Below are 18855 nucleotides of genomic sequence, written 5' to 3' on the forward strand. Positions count from 1 at the left end.
TAGAGGCATTAATAATGATCTTTCAAGAATCGCTAGATTCTGGCATGGTTCTGTAGGACTGGAAAACTGCAAATGTCACTCCACCCTTCAAGAAGAGGAGGGGTGAGGGCAGAAGAAAGAAAATTATAGGCCAGTTAGCCTGACCTCAATGGTTGGGAAGACGCTGGAGTCAATTGTTAAAGATGAGGTCTCAGGATATTTAGAAACACATGATAAAATAAGACGACGTCAGCATGGTTACCTTAAGGAGAAATCTTGCTTGACAAATCTTTTCAAATTCTTTGAGGAAATAAAGGCAGGATAGACAAAGGAGAATGGATGAATGTTCTGTACTTGTGTTTTTAGAAGAGCTCTGATAAGTTGCTGCACATGAGGCTGCTTAACAAGAGAAGAGCCCATGGTATTACAGAAAAGATACTAGCATGGATAGAGCAATGGCTGATTGGCAGAGGGAAAGAGTGAGAATATAGGGAACCTTATCTGGTTGACTGCCTGTTTCTAGTGGGGTTCCACAGGGGTCTATGTTGGGACTGTTTCTTTTTACAGTGTGTATCAATGATTTGGATGACAGTTTGATGGGTTTGCAGATGATACGAAGATAGGTGATGAACAGGCAGTGTTTAAGAATCAGAGAGGCTACAGAAGGACTCAGACAGATTAGGAGAATGAGCAAAGAAGTGCAGATGGAATACGGTGTTGGGAAGTGTATGGTCATGCACTTTGGTAGAAGGAATAAAAGCATAGCTATTTTCGAAAAGGAGAAAAAAAATTTAAAAATCCGAGGTGCAAAGGGATTTAGGAGTCCTCATGCAGGATTCCATAAAGGTTGCCTTGCAGGCTGGGGCTTATGCTTGTTGGAATTTAGAAGATTGAGGGGGGATCTTATTGAAATGTATAAAATCCTAAAGGGATTCAGGCTAGATGCAGGAAGATTGTTCCCGATGTTGGGGAAGTCCAGAACGAGGGGCCACAGTTTGAGGATAGAGGGGAAGCCTTTTAGGACCGAGATTAGGAAAAACTTCTTCACACAGAGAGTGGTGAATCTGTGGAATTCTCTGCCACAGGAAACAGTTGAGGCCAGTTCATTGGCTATATTTAAGAGGGAGTTAGATATGGCCCTTGTGGCTAAAAGGATCAGGGGGTATGGAGAGAAGGCAGGTACAGGGTTCTGAGTTGGATGATCAGCTATGATCATACTGAATGGCGGTGCAGGCTCGAAGGGCTGAATGGCCTACTCCTGCACCCATTTTCTATGTTTCTATATGTTTCTATGAGTCGGTGGTGAGGAGGGCAAATGCAATGTTAGCATTCATTTCAAGAGGATTAGAATATAAAAGCAAGGATAAAATGCTGAGGCTTTCTAAGACATTAGTGAGGCTCACTTGCAGTATTGTGAGTTGTTTCCTATAGTGGAGGGGGGGTCTAGGACCCAGAAGGCACACCTCAGAATAGAGGGTCGTCCATTTAGAACAGAGATGAGGAAGAATTTCTTTAGCCAGAGGGTGGTGAATCTGTGGTATTTGTTGCCACAGGTGACTGTGGAAGCCAAGACATTTGGTGTGCTGAAGGCAGAGTTTGATAGGTTCTTGGTGAGTCAGGCCATGAAAGGTCATGAGGAGAAGGCAGGAGAATGGGGTTGAGAGGGAAAATGCATCAGTCCGATGAAATGGCAGAGCAGATTCGATGGGCCAAATGGCCAATATCTGCTCCTATGTTTCATGAAGGGTCCCACCCACCCTGCTGATGGACTGCTTGTGGCACTCCCAAGGAGGAGGCTACATAGCATCCATGCCAGGACCACCAGACTGAAAAAACTTGCCCCAAGCAGTAAGGCTAACACTTCCACCCACTGACCCGCCACGCCACACCCTCCCACCAACACTACTTTATCATTTCCTATAAAAGTTGCTGGTGAACGCAGCAGGCCAGGCAGCATCTCGGCCTGAAATGTCGACTGCACCTCTTCCTAGAGATGCTGCCTGGCCTGCTGCATTCACCAGCAACTTTTATGTGTGTTGCTTGAATTTCCAGCATCTGCAGAATTCCTGTTGTTTATCATTTCCTGTCAGAATCCACTTAGGTACAGACGTCCTGCACCCAGTGTCACTTTATGTATATATAACCAATCTATGTTTGGAAGCTATTTGATGTATTTATCTTTATTTTTTAATTATTCTGTTCCCTGTCTTCGTGTGGTTTTTTATATGCTGAATCAGATATGAAGTAACAATGGGGTCTGGAGTTACACTTGTGTACAGGAAATGACATTTAACAATCTTGAGGAGGAAAGACTGCTGTTAACACAGCACCTTTCATGCGGTGAGGATATCTCAAAATACTTTTGAAACACTGTCATCGTCATAATGTAGAACAGCATTAGTGTAAATGCTCAGGAGTTTTACAATCTTAATTAGCTGATAATGTCACGTGGCGGGGAAACCAGAGGCAGTTTGGAAAATAACACCGCTGTTAAACATTTCCCATACTTCTGTCAGCTGTGGCTTGGTGGTGGCAATCTTGAGTCTGAGTCAGATTGTTCTGTGTTCTTTACAGTGAAGAATGTAGTGAATTGCCATCGCTTACTATTTGCTCTTTTGTAGTGTCTTTCTCGCCATGCAGCATATCGAAAGCAAGAGATTCTGCAGATGCTGGAAACCCTGAGCAACACACAGAAAACGCTGGAGGAACTCAGCAGGCTGGGCAGCATCTTTGGAGAGGAATAAACAGTCGACATTTCAGGCTGGGGGGAGGGCAAAGAGTATGTTAGAAGGTGATAGGTGAAGCCACCTGAGGGGGAAGGTGGGGGCTCGGGGAGGGGCGATGAAGTGAGAAATGTGGGTGGGGGGGTGATAAGTGGAAAAGGTAAAGAGCTGAAGAAGAAGGAATCTAATAGGAGAGAGAAATGGACCATGGAAGAAAGGCAAGGAGGAGGAGACCCGGGGGAGATGATAGGGAGGAGAATAGAAGGGAAGAGGTAAGATGGGAGCCATAATGGGGAATGGAAAAAGAGAGAATAGAGAGGAAAAAATTCAAGTGAGATGTGTGGAGCCAGTTTTTTTGCACAGAAAGTGGTGGATGCTTAGAACGTGCTGCCAGGGGCAACAGTGGTGGTAAGTACAATAGAGTTATTTAAAAAGTTCTTAGATAGACAGACAAATGTGCGGACTATGGAGAGACATAGAACTTGTGCAGGCAGCAGGTATTAGTTTAATCAGGCGTTCAGCACAGCACCATGGGCTGTACTGCTCTGTGTTCTATGTTCTAGTTAAGAAGGGTAGAATTGGAGGAGGCCAGAGATCTTGGAGGGTTAAAAGAACAGAAGTCTCAGAGAGGTTATATTTAGATCATGAACCGGAAGAGCTTTTCACAATTTGGGAAAAGCTGTAGCTAATTTGTGCACAGGAGACTCAGTGTTAAATAAAGTTGTTGTGCATCAGGAGTCAATGAAGGTCGAGAGATGGGACTGACATCTTTGATACTTTGGAGCATGGATCAAAAACTATCTAGAGCAGGGATTCCCAACCTGAGGACCACGGACCCCTTGGTTAAAGGTAGGGGCCCATGGTTGGGAACGCCTGATCTAGGGCCATTGCTAGTGTAGTCCCTATCCACCCCACAATTCTGGAGATCTGTCAGCCTATATTTGATTTCCCAACCCCCCCACCCCCGGACAAAGTACAATGACTTTCCCCCTCAACCATTCCTAGTGGAAGAAATATTCCTGGCTTCAAGGACTTTTCATTTGTTGTGTGGTAGGTTTGAAGTAATTAGCTTCTTCTTCAGTCAGAGGCTTCCTTCACTAATGGAGATTAGGGGTCAGTCAAAATAGTCCTTAAGCCTGTTCTGCCACTTAAGATTGATGGCCTTAACTCCACTTTCTCCAGAACCCTAATTTCCTGACAGTATTTACTTATTTTACTTAAACCCATCAGCCCTACTTTATACTTATACTTTATACTTTATTGTCGCCAAATAATTGATACTAGAATGTACAATTATCACAGCGATATTTGATTCTGCGCTTCCTGCTCCCTGGATTACAAATCGATAGTAAATATTAAAAATTTAAATTATAAATCATGAATGGAAAATAGAAAAATGGAAAGTAAGGTAGTGCAAAAAAACCGAGAGGCAGGTCCGGATATTTGGAGGGTACGGCCCAGATCAAGGTCAGGCTCCATTCAGCAGTTCGAAAGAAGCTGTTCCCAAATCTGGCTGTGCGAGTCTTCAAGCTCCTGAGCATTCTCCCGGAGGGAAGAGGGATGAAAAGTATGTTGGCTGGATGGGTTGTGTCCTTGATTATCCTGGCAGCACTGCTCCGACAGCATGCGGTGTAAACTGAGTCCAAGGACAGAAGATTGGTTTGTGTGATGTGCTGCGCCATGTTCATGATCTTCTGCAGCTTCTTCCGGTCCTGGACAGGACAACTTCCATACCAGGTTGTGATGCACCCTAGAAGAATGTTTTCTACGGTGCACCTATAAAAATTAGTGAGGGTTTTAGGGGGACAGGCCAAATTTCTTTAGTTTTCTCAGGAAGTAAAGGTGCTGATGGGCCTTCTTGGCAGTGGACTCTGCTTGGCTGGACCAAGTCAGGTCATTTGTGATATTGACCCCGAGGAACTTAAAGCTTTGGACCTGTTCCACTTGCGCACCACCGATGTAAATGGGGTTGTGTGGTCCGCTACTCCTTCTGAAGTCAACAACCAATTCCTTTGTCTTGCTGATGTTGAGGGATAGGTTATTGTCTTCGCACCATGCCACCAGGTTCTTAATTTCCTCTCTGTACTCAAACTCATCATTACCCAGATACAGCCTACAATTGTTGTGTCATCAGCAAACTTATATATTGGGTTTGATGGAAACTTGGCTACACAATCATGGGTGTACAATGAGTACAGCAGGGGGCTGAGTACACAGCCTTGTCTGGCACCGGTGCTCAGAGTGATTGTAGAGGAGAGCTTGTCCCCTATTTTTACAGCCTGGGTCCTGTCTGTGAGGAAGTTGAAGATCCAGCTGCAGATCTGGGTGCTAAGGCCCAGGTACTGGGGCATAGCCTGCAATACCAGCTTGCCAGAGTCCTTTGTCCTGGGCCAGTTTTACAAGTTGTCCCCAGGTGTATCCCATCTTCGAAGATCCTTCTTTCTTAGGGATGAAGTCTTTTCAGTTTCTGTAGCACTGGCTTTTTCACAGGATGAGGCTGCTAGCCCCATACCCAACCCTCCTCCTTTTGCAACTGGACTTCGGACCATGGCAACGTACACAAAATGGTGGAGGAACTCGGCAGGCCAGGCAGCATCTAGGAAAAGAATACAGTCGATGTTTCAGGCAGAAACCCTTTGGAAGATTTACACTTCTTCAGGGTCGGCATCCCTGGAAGAGACTGCGCAAAGCAGTAATCCAATCACAAACAAGAGAAAATCTGCAGGTGCTGGAAATCCAAAGTCACACACACAAAATGCTGGAGGAACTCAGCAGGTCAACCAGCATTGATGGAAATGAATAAACAGTCGATGTTTCAGGCCGAGATCCTTCTTCAGGATGAGAAGGAAGGGGGAGGGAAAGGAGGCGAGCTGAAAGGTGATTGGTGAAGCCAGGTGGGTGGGAAAGGTAAAGGGCTGAAGAAGGAGGATTATGGTAGGAGAGGAGAGTCGATCACAGGAGAAAGGGAAGGAGGAAGTGACCCGGGGGTGGTGAAAGGCAAGTGAGAAGAGGTGAAAGGTCAGAGTGGGGAATAGAGGAAGAGGGGTATGGTGAGCATTTTTACCAGAAGGAGAAATCGATATTCATGCCATCAGGTTGGAGACTACCCAGACAGAATATAAGATGTTGGTCCTCCACCCCTACGGACAGCCTCAAACTGGCACAAGAGGAGACCATGGCCAACATTTCGGAATGGGAATGGGAACTGGAATTAAAATGTTTGGCCACTGGGAAGGTCCACTTTTGGTGAATGCTATGGTGGTGCTCCACAAAATGGCCCACAATTTATGACCGGTCTCAGGCCACACTGGGAGCACCGGAAACAATGGACGAGCCCAGCAGATTTGCAGGTGAAGTGTTGCCTTGCTTGGGAGGACTGTTTGGGGTCCTGACCAGAGCTGAAGGGAGGAGGTGTTTGGGCAGGTGTAGTAGTTAGGCCACTGCGGGGATGAGTGGCGGGGAAGGGGGGAGATCAATGGGGATGGACAAGAGAATTGCAGAGGGAGCGATCCCTGTGGTAAGGGGGGGTGGTGAAGGTAAAGATATGTTTAGCGTTGGGATCCCTTTAGTGATGGCAGAGAATGCTGTGTTGGATGCGGAGGCTAATGGGGTGGTAGGTGAGGGCAAGAGGAACTCTGTCACACTGTTAAGGTGGTGGGAAGATGGGGTGAGTGCAGATGTGGGAAATGGAGGAGATGTGGGTCATGGCAACACCAATAGCGGAGGGAGGGAAACCCCAGTCTTTGAAGAAGGAGTCTCAGATGTTCAGGAAAAGAAAGCTGCATCCTAGAAACAAATGCAGCAGAGGTGAAGAAACTGATAAAGAGAATAGCAATTTTACAGGAGAAAGGGTGGGAAGCCTTCCAATATACGGTAAGCTTCAATGAGATCTCCTCCCCCACCCCCCCCCATCCCAATTGTTTGCAACTCAAGTCAGTATAGGCTTGGAGCCATCAAACTCTCCTCCAACGTTAACCCTTTCATTTCCAGGATCACTGTTGTGAACCTCCTCTCATCCCTCTCCTGACATTCGGATGACCTTGGGAGAATTGATGACGGCGCTCAGGCATGATCGGAATTTCACATGTTGCATTGAAGCTGACAGGGCGCGTTTTCTCTGGCATTTCGCTGCTAGGATACTCACCCAAGGGCCCACTTGTGATACGGGTGACTGCATTTCAGAACTGAAAGTTGGGCATTGATATGGCTGGCTGCTCAGTGTGGCTTGTGGTTCTTTAAGGTTGTTATAGCCAGGGTTGGTAATGGGGACAAGCTCCAACTACTTATTTAATGCTCCCAGTGGCATACGCCTCAAATAGCCTCTGGCAACCAAATCTAGTTCCGGGTCTTCGTGTGTGCCTTAGCTACTAAGCCCAGCAGAACTGTTTCTACCGACAGGAGAAGGGGCAAAGGCTGGTTACTGGCACCTCAAAACTAGTCGCTTTGGGCAGATGGAACTCGTCAGTAATGGTTGGCAGCTTGTCTAGGAGAAGTCTCCTCTGCCTTGTGGCTATTTCCACTCATGGGGAAGACTTCAGGAGTAAACCTGGAGGGAAAACTCCAGGGCTGGAGTCTCTAATGAAGTTCTACATTGAGTTCAACACTGACTGGCAACTCCTGCGATGTTGCTGGTACCAAACTGTATTGGTCTCTGCCGGTCCTTTGGTTCATCAGCTGTGTGGAGACGGGGAGCCTGCTACAAGGGGAACAGCTTGCTCTCCATATTGTACTGCCCAGCCTTGTGTATCTAGATAGCTGGAACACAACATCTATGGTTGACCTTGACCGACGGAGGCTTCTCACACTCACTCAGTGTGGCTCGTGGATCTCAGGACAGAAGACAAGAACTTAGAATTCTTTCCTCATTTAGGAAATAGTCTATGCCTTTATTTCTTTTACCAAAGTGTATGACCATACACACCCCTACTTATATTCCATGTCTACCACTTCTTTGCCCATTCTGTCTAAGTCCTTCTGAGTCTTCCTGCTTCCTTAAAACTACCTGCTCCTTACCTATCATTGTATTGCCTGAAAACTTGGCCACAAACCTGTCAATTCATCATCCAAATCATTGACATATAACAAGGAAAGAATACCAATCACTGTGGAACACCACTAAAGGGGGATCCAACCAACTCTTTTATTCACACTCTTTGCATCCTGCCAGTCAGCCAATTTTCTATCCATGCCAGTAATTTTCCTGCAATACCATGGGCTCGTATCTTGTTAAGCAGCCTCATATGTGTGCATCATGTCAAAGGCCTTCTGAAAATACAAGTAAACAACATCCACTGACGCTCTTTTGTTTATTTCTCAAAGAATTACAACAGATTTGTCAGGCAAAATTTCCCCTTAAGAGCTCTATGCTAACTATGGCCTACTTTATCATGTGCCTCCAAATACCCTGAAACCTCATCCTTAATAATGGATTCTGACATCTTCCCAACAACTGAAGTCAGGCTAACTGGCTTATAATTTCCTTTCTTCTGTCTTTGTCTCTTCTTAAAGAGTGAAGTGACATTTACGATCTTCCAGTTCTCTGGAACCATTCCAGGATCTAGTGATTCTTGAAAAATCATTATTAATGCCCCTGCAATATCTCCACCTACCTCTTTCAGAATCCTGTGGTGTTATCCATCTGGTTCAGGTGATTTATCTACCTTCAGACCTTTCAGCTTCCCAGGCACCTTCTCCTTAGTAATATCAACTACACTCACCTCTGCCCCCTGATATTCCTGAATTTCTGGCATACTGCTAGTGATATTCTACAAATATTTAATATTTATTAAATTTTTCCATCATTTCTTTGCCCCCTTACTACTTCTCTAATGTCATTTTCCAGTGGTCCAATGTCCATTCTCACCTCTCTTTTACTCATTATATATCCGAAAAAATCTCTGGTATTCTCTTTTATATTATTGACTAGCTTACCTTCATATTTCATCTTTTCTCTCTTTATGGCTTTTGAGTTGACTTCTTTTGGTTTTTCAAAGCTTCCCTATCCTCTAACTTCCCAATAATTTTACTAAATCATATGCTCTCTCTTTTGCTTTGATGTTGTCTTTGACTTCCTTGGTGAGCCACGGTTGCCTCATCTTCCCATTAGAATACTTTTTCATCTTTGGGACGTATCTATCCTGCACCTTCTGAATTGTCCCCAGAAACTCCAGCCATTGTTGTTCTGTTGTCATCCCTGATAGTGTCCACTTCCAATCAACTTCATCCAGCCGCTCCCTCATGTCTCTGTAATTCCCTTTACTCCATCGTAATACTGATACATCTGACTCAACCTTCTTTTCAAACTGCAGGATGAATTTTATCAAATTATGATCACTGCATCCTAAGGGTTCCTTTACCTTAAGCTCCCCAATTAAATATGTTTCATTACAACATCCCATCCAGAATGGCCTTTCCTCTAGTGGTCTCAACTGCATGCTGTTCTAAAAAATCAGCTGGTAGGCATTCTACAAATTTCCTCTCTCAGGATCCAGCACCAACCTGATTTTTCCAGTCTGTCTGCATATTAAACTTCCCCTTTACTATTGTTACATTGCCTTATTACATGCCTTTTCCATCTCCCATTGTAATTTGTATCCCACATTCTGACTACAGTTTGGGGGCCTATATATACCTTCCATCAGGGTCTTTTTACAATTGCAGTTGCTTAAGTCTACCCACAAGGATTCTACGTCTTCTGAACCTAGGTCACCTCTTTCTAAGAATTTGATTTCATTTTTTACCAACAGAGCCACCTCACCTCCTCGGCTTACCTGCCTGTCCTTTTGATACAATGTGTATCCTTGGATGTTAAGCTCCCAACTATGATCTTCTTTCAGCCACGACTCAGCGATGCCCACAGCGTCATACCTGCCAATCTCTAACTGCACGACAAGATCATCTACCTTATTCCGTATACTGTGTGCATTCAAATATAACACTTCCATTTCTGTATTCATCACCCTTTTCGATTTTGCCCCATGTTACACTTCAACTCATCCACTGACTACAATTTTGCCCTGTCAGCCGCCTGCCTTTCATCACAGTCTCACTACACACTGTATCTAGTTGTGTACCAAAAGCCCCAGTCTTAGCCATATCACTCTGCTTCCCATCCCCCTGCCACATCAGTTTGAACCCTCCCCCACAGTTCCAGCAAGCCTTTCCACAAGGATATTGATTCAGGAGTAACCCATCCTTCTTGTACATCATACCTTCCCCAGAAGAGATCCTAAAAATCTGAAACCCTTCCCTCTGCACCACGTCCTCAGCCAGTTATTCATCTGTACTATCATCCTATTCCTGCCCTGACTAACACGTATACTGGCAGTAATCCAGAGATCACTGTCTTGGAAGTCCTGCCCTGCAGCCTCTTCCTGAACACTCTAGACTCACTGTGCAGGACCTCTTCCCCCTTGCTCAAGACAAGTCAAGTGAAGTTTACTGTCATTTAACTACATACATGTATATAACATATATAACCATATAACGTGTATAGAAATGAGATGTTTCTTCAAACCAGGATATAAAGCACATAACACACATAACACACAATCACTTATGAAGGTAAGGGTAAAATCTACAGATTCTCCCAATGTCATTGGTAACAATGTGCAGTACAACTTCTAGCTGCTCACCCTCCCTCTCACAGGAGGAGCATTCCACTCCCTGAACTACCATCCTGTCTAAACTTGTTATACCTTTGACTTCTCAAGCTGAACTTCTAGCCTGCACCTGTTCTTGCCTGAGTCTGTTGAGCCAAAGCCTGACCACTCTAACACTGGCCCACTCCAACAATGGCTGTTCCCACAATGGCTGCTCCACTTACAGCGAGCTTCTTTTTATTAGCCCCTGCCGGGTCCTTAAAAGATCACGATGATTGGCACCCACTGCAAAGTTCCAAATGGCATGAGCTCTTTTTAAACCTTGCGCAGCCTCCCCAAAGAATGGCCTATCACAACGATTGCAGATATCTGATGGCAGAGGTGAAAAAGCTGATCCAAAAGCATTGAGTGTGTGTCTTCGGGCTCCTGTACATCCTCCCTGATGGTAGCAAGGAGAAGAAGGTATGTCCTGGGTGATGGGGCTCCTGAATCATGGATGCCACCTTTTTGAGGCATTGCCTTTCGAAGATGTCAAAGGCAATAAAGAGTCAATGCTTCAGGCCAGGATCCTTCATCAGGACTCAGTTTTTTAACTGAGTTTGTCACTCACCTGTGCATACACGAAGTATGTTCACTGGCTGGACTGGGGATTCTTTCACTCATCTGTTATAATTAGCCCATTTAGACTTCCAAGTCAAGATGTGAGGAAACATTGAGCAGGAAGAGAACGGCAGCCTGCAACACATATAAAAATCAGCAGGCCAGGCAGCATCTATGGAGAAAAGTACAGTCGACATTTCAGGCCAAGACCCTTGGCAGCTTGTTGACAGTTCCACAAAGAGCCTTCTTTATTTAAAAATACACTAAGTGGCCACTTTACTAGGTACCTGCTATATCTATATAGTGGCCACTGATTGCATGTTTATGGTCTTCTGCTGCTGTAGTCTATTCACTTCAGGTTTTGATGTGTTGTGCTTTCAGAAATGCTCTTCTGCGTTTGTAACAGGTGGTTACTTGAGTTACTGTCGCCTTCCTGTCAGCTTGAACTAGTTTGGCCATTCTTCTCTGACCTCTCTCATTAACAAGACGTTTTTGACCATAGAACTGCTGCCCGCTGGGTGCTTTTTGTTTTTTAAACCATTCTCTGTAAACTAGCCCATGTAAGCTCTAGAGACTGTTGTACTTGAAAATCCCAGGAGATCAGAAGGTCTGAGATATTCAACCACCTCGTCTGGTACCAATCATAATTCCACAGTCGAAGTTAGTTAGATCGCATTCCTTTTGAACTTTTGAACCTTTGAACTTTGAACTTCCCCATTCTGATGTTTGGTCTGAACAACGACTGAACCTCTTGACCATGTCCATATGCGTTTATGCATTGAGTTGCTGCCACATGATTGGCTGATTAGATATCTGCATTAAGGAGCAGGTATACCTAATAAAGTGGCCACTGAGGGTATATTCACCTATAGCAGCCACTACATGAATGCCTTGCTGGCAATTTGTTAGAAATTTGTCTGACAATTTGTCCAGAGGGTTATAGCAAGCAGTGACAGCAATTCATAGACTGGAATCAATAGCATTTGAGTTCCCCTGACTGATTATCGACGGATGGATGCTTCAACACACAGCTTGAACCACATTATCAAGTTCGCCGATGACACGACCGTGGTGGGTTTCATCAGCAAGAACGATGAGTCAGCATACAGAGAGGAGGTGCAGCGGCTAATGGGCTGGTGCAGAGCCAACAACCTGTCTCTGAATGTGAACAAAACAAAAGAGATGGTTGTTGACTTCAGGAGGACACGGACCGACCACTCTCCGCTGAACATCGATGACTGTTCCGTAGAGATCGTTAAGAAGCACCAAATTTCTTAGTGTTCACCTGGCGGAGAATCTTACCTGGTCCCTCAACACCAGCTCCATAGCAAAGAAAGCCCAGCAGCATCTCTACTTTCTGCGAAGGCTGAGAAAAGTCCATCTCCCACCCCCCATCTTCACCACATTCTACAGAGGTGGTATTGACAGCATCCTGAGCAGCTGCATCACGGACTGGTTCGGAAATTGCACCATCTCGGATTGCAAGACCCTGCAGCGGATAGTGAGGTCAGCTGAGAAGATCATCGGGGTCTCTCTTCCCGCCATTACAGACATTTACACCACATGCTGCATCCGCAAAGCAAACAGCATTATGAAGGACCACACGCACCCCTCATACAAACTCTTCTCCCTCCTGCCATCTGGCAAAAGACACCAAAGTATTCGGGCTCTCACGACCAGACTATGTAACAGTTTCTTCCCCCAAGCCACCAGACTCCTCAATACCCAGAGCCTGGTATGACACCAACCTACTGCCCTCTACTGTGCCTATTGTCTTGTTTATTAGTTATTATCATTTATTGTAGTGCCTGCACTGTTTTGTGCACTTTATGCAGTCCTGGACAGGACTGTAGTCTAGTGTAGTTTTTGTGTGTTTTCTTACGTAGTTCAGTGTAGTTTTTGTATTGTTTCATGTAGCACCATGGTGCTGGAAAATGTTGTCTCATCTTTACTATGTTCTGTACCAGCAGTTATGGTTGAAATGACAATAAAAAGTGACTTGACTTGACTTGACTCTGTTCTTGATAAGTGTCATGTGGAGAGGGTCTCTCAGTGAGCATTAAGAACACTTTCTCTACAGTTTCTCTGCAGGCTGTATTTTGGCGAGTTGCTTACGTGCTGATCATAAACACACAAGAGTTTCAGCAGATGCTGGAAATCTTGGGCAACACACGTATGCGGGACGACACAGCAGTGTAACCGTTAGCACATCTGTTTACAGTACCAGCCTTCACTGATTGGGTTCAATTCCCGCTGCTGCCTATAAGGAGTTTGTACGCTGTCCCTGTGACCATGTGGGTTTCCTCTGGGTGCTCCGGTTCCTCCCACATTCCAAAAGACATACGTTTAGGGTCACTGAGTTGAAGGCATGCTATGCTGACCCCAGAAACATGATGGTACTTGTGGGCTGCCCAGCACAATCCTCACTGATTTGATCTGATGAAAACAATGCTCTTCATTGTAAGTTTCGATGTTTTAATGTACATGTGACAAATCTTTTAAATGCTGGAGGAACTCAACAAGACAGGCAGTATCTATGGAAGGGAATAAACAGCCTGAGGCCCTTCACCTATCAGTCCTGATGAAGCGCCTTGGCCCAAAATGTTAACTGTTCATGTCTACAAGGTTCTACAAAGCAACACAAGCAGCTACAACAACAGCAACGAAACAAGACCCAATCCCACCCCTTCCACCCACCCACTCACACACCCAGACAGGCCTCCAACTCCAGGACAGGAATTCAGTCCTTGTCCCCGGGATCTCAGACTGGCAGATATTGGTGCTCCAACTTCAGACTTCACCCCAGGATGCTGATCACTGGTTTGACCTTCAGGCCTTGACTTCTGGACTTGCACGTACCTCTGTGCCCTGTGACCCTGGCCCTCGGGACGCCTTCAGAATCTTCGGCATTCAGGCTTTGACCTTTAGCTTTGCCTGGCCGACTTCACTGGTTTGACCTTTGGTCCTCTCTGATGAGGCTCTCATCTTCAGGAGATAAATTGTCTTTTTCACTTTGCTACTGGTGCTTGAGATGTTCCCCTGATAACCTACGTTCAGATACAGTGGCTGAGAGCACATCTGCATGGGGAACTGAGGAATTATCAGGGGAGTTCTTGTCCCCTAGGATTTATCCCTCTGGGGATTATTGACCGTTCAAAATATCTGGATTCCACAGCATGTCACAAGTCATGTTTACCTTCTGGAAATGTGACAATTACCATCAGGACACTTTTCCGTTTGACACCAGGAATTTTGCTGTCTGTTGGGTGAATGAATAGTCATAAGAAGGTCTGGGTTATTAAATGAATTCTTCTGGGCATGTGGGTGTCATCAATGGGAAACTGCATCGTGGGAAATCAGCAATGTTGGCCACGCCCGGTGGCAAAGTATATAACCTGCACTTCAGTGAAAAATAATCAGAATCAGGTTCATTATCACTGTCATGAAATACACACCAAATGCTAGGGGATCTCAATAGATCATGTAGGGTCTCTGGAGGGATGATATATATGTATGAATTCCACCAGCATTTTGTGTGTGTTGCTCAAGATTTCCAACATCTGCAGAACCTCTTGTGTTTACGCTCAGTGGCCACATTATTAGGTACACCAGTCCCCTTGCTCATTAATGCAAATATCTCATCAGCCAGTCATGTGGCAGCAACTCAATGCATAAAAGCATGCAGACTTTGTAAAGAAGTTCAGTTGTTGTTCAAACCAAATATCAGTATGGGGAAAGGAATGTGATCTAAGTGACTTTGACTATGGAATGATGGTTGGTGCCAGACAGGGTGGTTTGCGTATCTCAGAAACTATTGCTCTCCCGGGATTTTCACGCACCAGGGTCTGTAGAGTTTACAGATAATGGTGTGAAAAACTGTAAAACATCCAGTGAGCAGCTGACTGTGGGAGAGTTCAGAGAAGAATGATCAGACTGGTTCAAGCTGTCAGGAAGGTGACAGTTACTCAAGTGGTGTGCAGAGGGCGTCTCTGAATGCACAAAATGTTGAACTTTGAAGTGGATGGGCTACAGCAGCAGAAGACCACAAACATACACTCAATGGTTGCTATATTAGGTACAGCAGGTACTAATAAAGCACCTCTGAGGGTTTGTCATGAAAATGTTTGTTTTTTGGTAGTAGTACAGTCCAAGAAACCAAAGTGAATGCATGACCACGGTGTCTGGGTGACTTTTTTGGGTGTTGTGATGAGCAGGGATAGGGTAGACAGTCAGAATTTTTTCCCCAGTGTAAAAAGGGTAAAAATGTCAAACACCTGCACACATGTTTATAAGGTTAGAGGAGGAAGTTTAAAAGCATTGTGAGGGGCAAGTTTTTTATGCTGTGACTTGTCCAGCTAGGATTTGGTCATAGAGCTATAGTGATATACAACATGGAAATAGGCCCATAACCATCACCTATCCATCTGCACTCATCACAGTTACAGTGGCCAATTCACTCACCAATCTGGGGTCTGCAGGAAACTGGAAAATCCAGAGGGAAACCTGCAGGGTCACTGGGAGAACATGCAGGCTCCATACGGGCACTGCCCTATATAGAGCAGTTCTAAAGGAGAGAGCTTAACTAAACTTCACTCCAAAGGTGATAACTTCAGTCAACTTCACCCAAAGGGGATAACTCCAAAGTAGATAACTTCACTCAACTTCACCCCAAACTTCACTGGCGATAACTGGTAGGAGTATTCAAGGACACTTTTAACTTCTCACTGCTATGGGCAGAAGTTCCCACTTGCTTCAAAAAGGCAACAATTATATCAGTGCCTAAGAAGAATAATGTGAGCTGCCTTACAGTGATGAAATGCCTTGAGACTAGACTGAACTCCTGCCTCTGCAAGGACCTGGACCCATTGCAATTTGCCTATCACCACAATAGGTCAAAGGCAAATGCAATCTCAATAGCTCTTCACACGGCCTTAGACAACCTGGACAATACAAACACCTAGGTCAGGATGCTGTTCATCGACTAGAGCTCAGCATTTAATACCATCATTCCCACAGTCCTGATTGAGAAGTTGCAGAACCTGAGCCTCTGTATCTCCCTCTACAATTGGATCCTCGACTTCCTAACCGAAAGACACAATCTGTGTGGGTTGGTGATAACATCTCCTCCTCGCTGACAATCAACACTGGTGCACCTCAGGGGTGTGTGCTTAGCCCATTGCTCTACTCTCTCTGTACCCATGACTGTGTGGCTAGGCACATCAAATACCAACTACAAATTTGCTGATGATTTTGATTGATGATAAATTTGTTGGTAGAATCTCAGATGGAGATGAGAGGGCATACAGGAGCGAGATATGTCAACTGGTGGAGTGGTGTCGCAGCAACAACCTGGCACTCAACGTCAGTAAGACGAACAAGCTGATTGTGGACTTCAGGAAGGGTAAGACGAAGGAACACATACCAATCCTCATAGAGGGATCTGAAGTCGGGAGAATTTCAAATTCCTGTGTGTCAAGATTGCTGAGGACTTAACCTGGTCCCAACATATCGATGCAGTTATAAAGAAGGCAAGACAGTGGCTATACTTCATTTGGAGTTTGATGAGATTTGGCACGTCAACAAATACACTCAAAAACTTTTATAGGTGTACCGTGGAGAGCGTTCTGACAGGCTGCATCACTGTCTGGTATGGTGAGGGGGGAGGGCTACTGTGCAGGACTGAAAGAAGCTGCAGAGGGTTATAAGCTTAGTTGGCTCACCCTTGGGTATTAGCCTACAAAGTACCCAGCACATCTTCAAGGAGCGGTGTCCCAGAAAGGACATTGAATTCGTAAATGAATATTGAAACTGTGAACACAACCTCACTTTTTAAATATATATTATTTCTGTTTTTGCACGATTTTTAATCTATTCAATATATGTATACTGTAATTTGTTTATTTATTTATTGATTATTATTATATTTTATCCTCTTCTATATTATGTATTGCATTGAACTACTGCTGCTAAGTTAAAAAATTTTACAACACTTGCCAGCGATAATAAACCTGATTCTGATTCTGAACTTAACTCCAAAGGAGATAACTTCAGTCATTTTCATTTGCTTCATCATTGAAATGCTTCCACAACCAAAGGACTCATTTTCAAGGACTCTTCATCTCACGTTCTCGAATTTATTGTTTTTTTATTACTATTATTATTCCGCAGATGCTGCCTGGCCTGCTGAGTTCCTCCAGAATTTTGTGTGTGTTGCTCAGGGTTGTTGACATATATGTACTTAAATAATAAAATTTATTTTGAGCTTTGCCCAAGGTCAGAATAGAACTCGGGCCACGCTTGGCATCTCTGAAGACCCTCAGAGGATCCTTGCTTTCTGCCTTGAGATCCTCGAGCCCCACTGACCAGCCAGCCAGATCAACGCCCAAGTTTCAATGATGAAGTGCAGTCACCAGTGTCAGGAATGGGCCACCATGTCTGTATCTTAGCAGCTAAGAACTAAAGAAGCCAGGTCCTGTCAGCTTAAGCACAACTTGTGGAATTTTGACCACATCTGAGCAGTCAGCAGTCAGTCTTGAGCAATCTCATTAAATCTCCTGAATGTCAGGAGTAGGTTGAGAGGAGGTGCACGAGAATGATTCTGGGAATGAAAGGGTTATCATTTAAGGAGTGTTTGATTGCTCTGGGCCTTTACTCACTGGAGTCTGGAAGAATAATGGGGGATCTCATTGAAACCTGTTGAATATTGAAAGGCCTAGAAAGATGTACACAGGAGAGGATATTTCCTATAGTGGACGAGTCTAGGACCAGAGGGCACAGGCTCAGAATAGGGGGTTGTTGCTGTGTTTTGTAGCTCCAGAATCTAATTGAAAGAAAAACACAAGAGCCAGGATATTTATCTACTTAGTTTTTCTTTTCCATTTCTTTTAGTAAGGCACTCACATATGACGTGGTGGTGTAGTGATGTGTGCCATTCAAATACTTCTTAGATATAAACCATAATGAATTATGTAAAAAACAAAGAATGCTTAAACTAACAAGACATTTACAATATTGCTCAAATATTACTAAAATGTTGCAAACATTACACTCCTCCTTGCTTAGCTATAAATGCTGACTCAGAATGCTGGCCCTCCTGTTTTTACCATGTACAAGCCTAATGTGGCTTGTTGGTTGTTGTATTTCACTGTTAGAAATGTCATTCCCACAGGATTTAGATTTTCTCCAGTATAAGTTCTTAGTTGGATATCTGCAGTCTTCAGTTCAGTATCTTTGAAATGCCATTCAAACACATTTTATGGAAACAGTCAAGCAACTGTCTACTTCCATTTTAATTAATTTGCCTTTCACTTCTAGTGTAAGCCATATTGTCTGTATCTTGTTATTTTTCAAGGCTACTTAGTCCTATAGACCCGGCTGGTGGTGTAGTGGCATCAGCGTCGGACTTCGGGATGAAAGGTATGAAATACACTGCTGTAACTTGCCTCGGACACGATTCCCCACTACATCAGAGAGGCGTAGAGGGAATCGTCCGCTAACCGGAGAAACTTCGGATGTGGCGTACCTTTTCTTCCCTTACTCAGTCTTATATAATTTTCAAATTTTCAACACTATCAAATTTTTCATCAACAGCATGCACATTAGCGCACTTTTTGAAACTGTAACTTGACTTTTTATCTTTTTCACTTCCCTGTGCAGCCTATTTATTTTTGCATGCCTACCATGCTGTTTGTATATGTCCTGCTTTGTTATATTTTCTGCAACTTTTACATTTAATCCTGCATTGGTCTGGTGTATGTAAGCCCCTGCTACCATGGCAATGCAATTTGTTTGGCCAGCCAGTTTCTGTTTAGGCATTGCAATTCTTTTCATTCATTACTGGTTGCAACACAATTACATCTCTGGCTGCTGTTTCCATTGAAACAGCAATTTCAACTGCTCTTTTAAAAGTGTGTTGTGCTTCACTTAGGAGCTGTTTTTGAATACTTTCTTGT

This window comes from Mobula hypostoma, chromosome 4, assembly GCF_963921235.1.
Source record: "Mobula hypostoma chromosome 4, sMobHyp1.1, whole genome shotgun sequence".
In the NCBI taxonomy this organism is placed as follows: Eukaryota; Metazoa; Chordata; class Chondrichthyes; order Myliobatiformes; family Myliobatidae; genus Mobula; species Mobula hypostoma.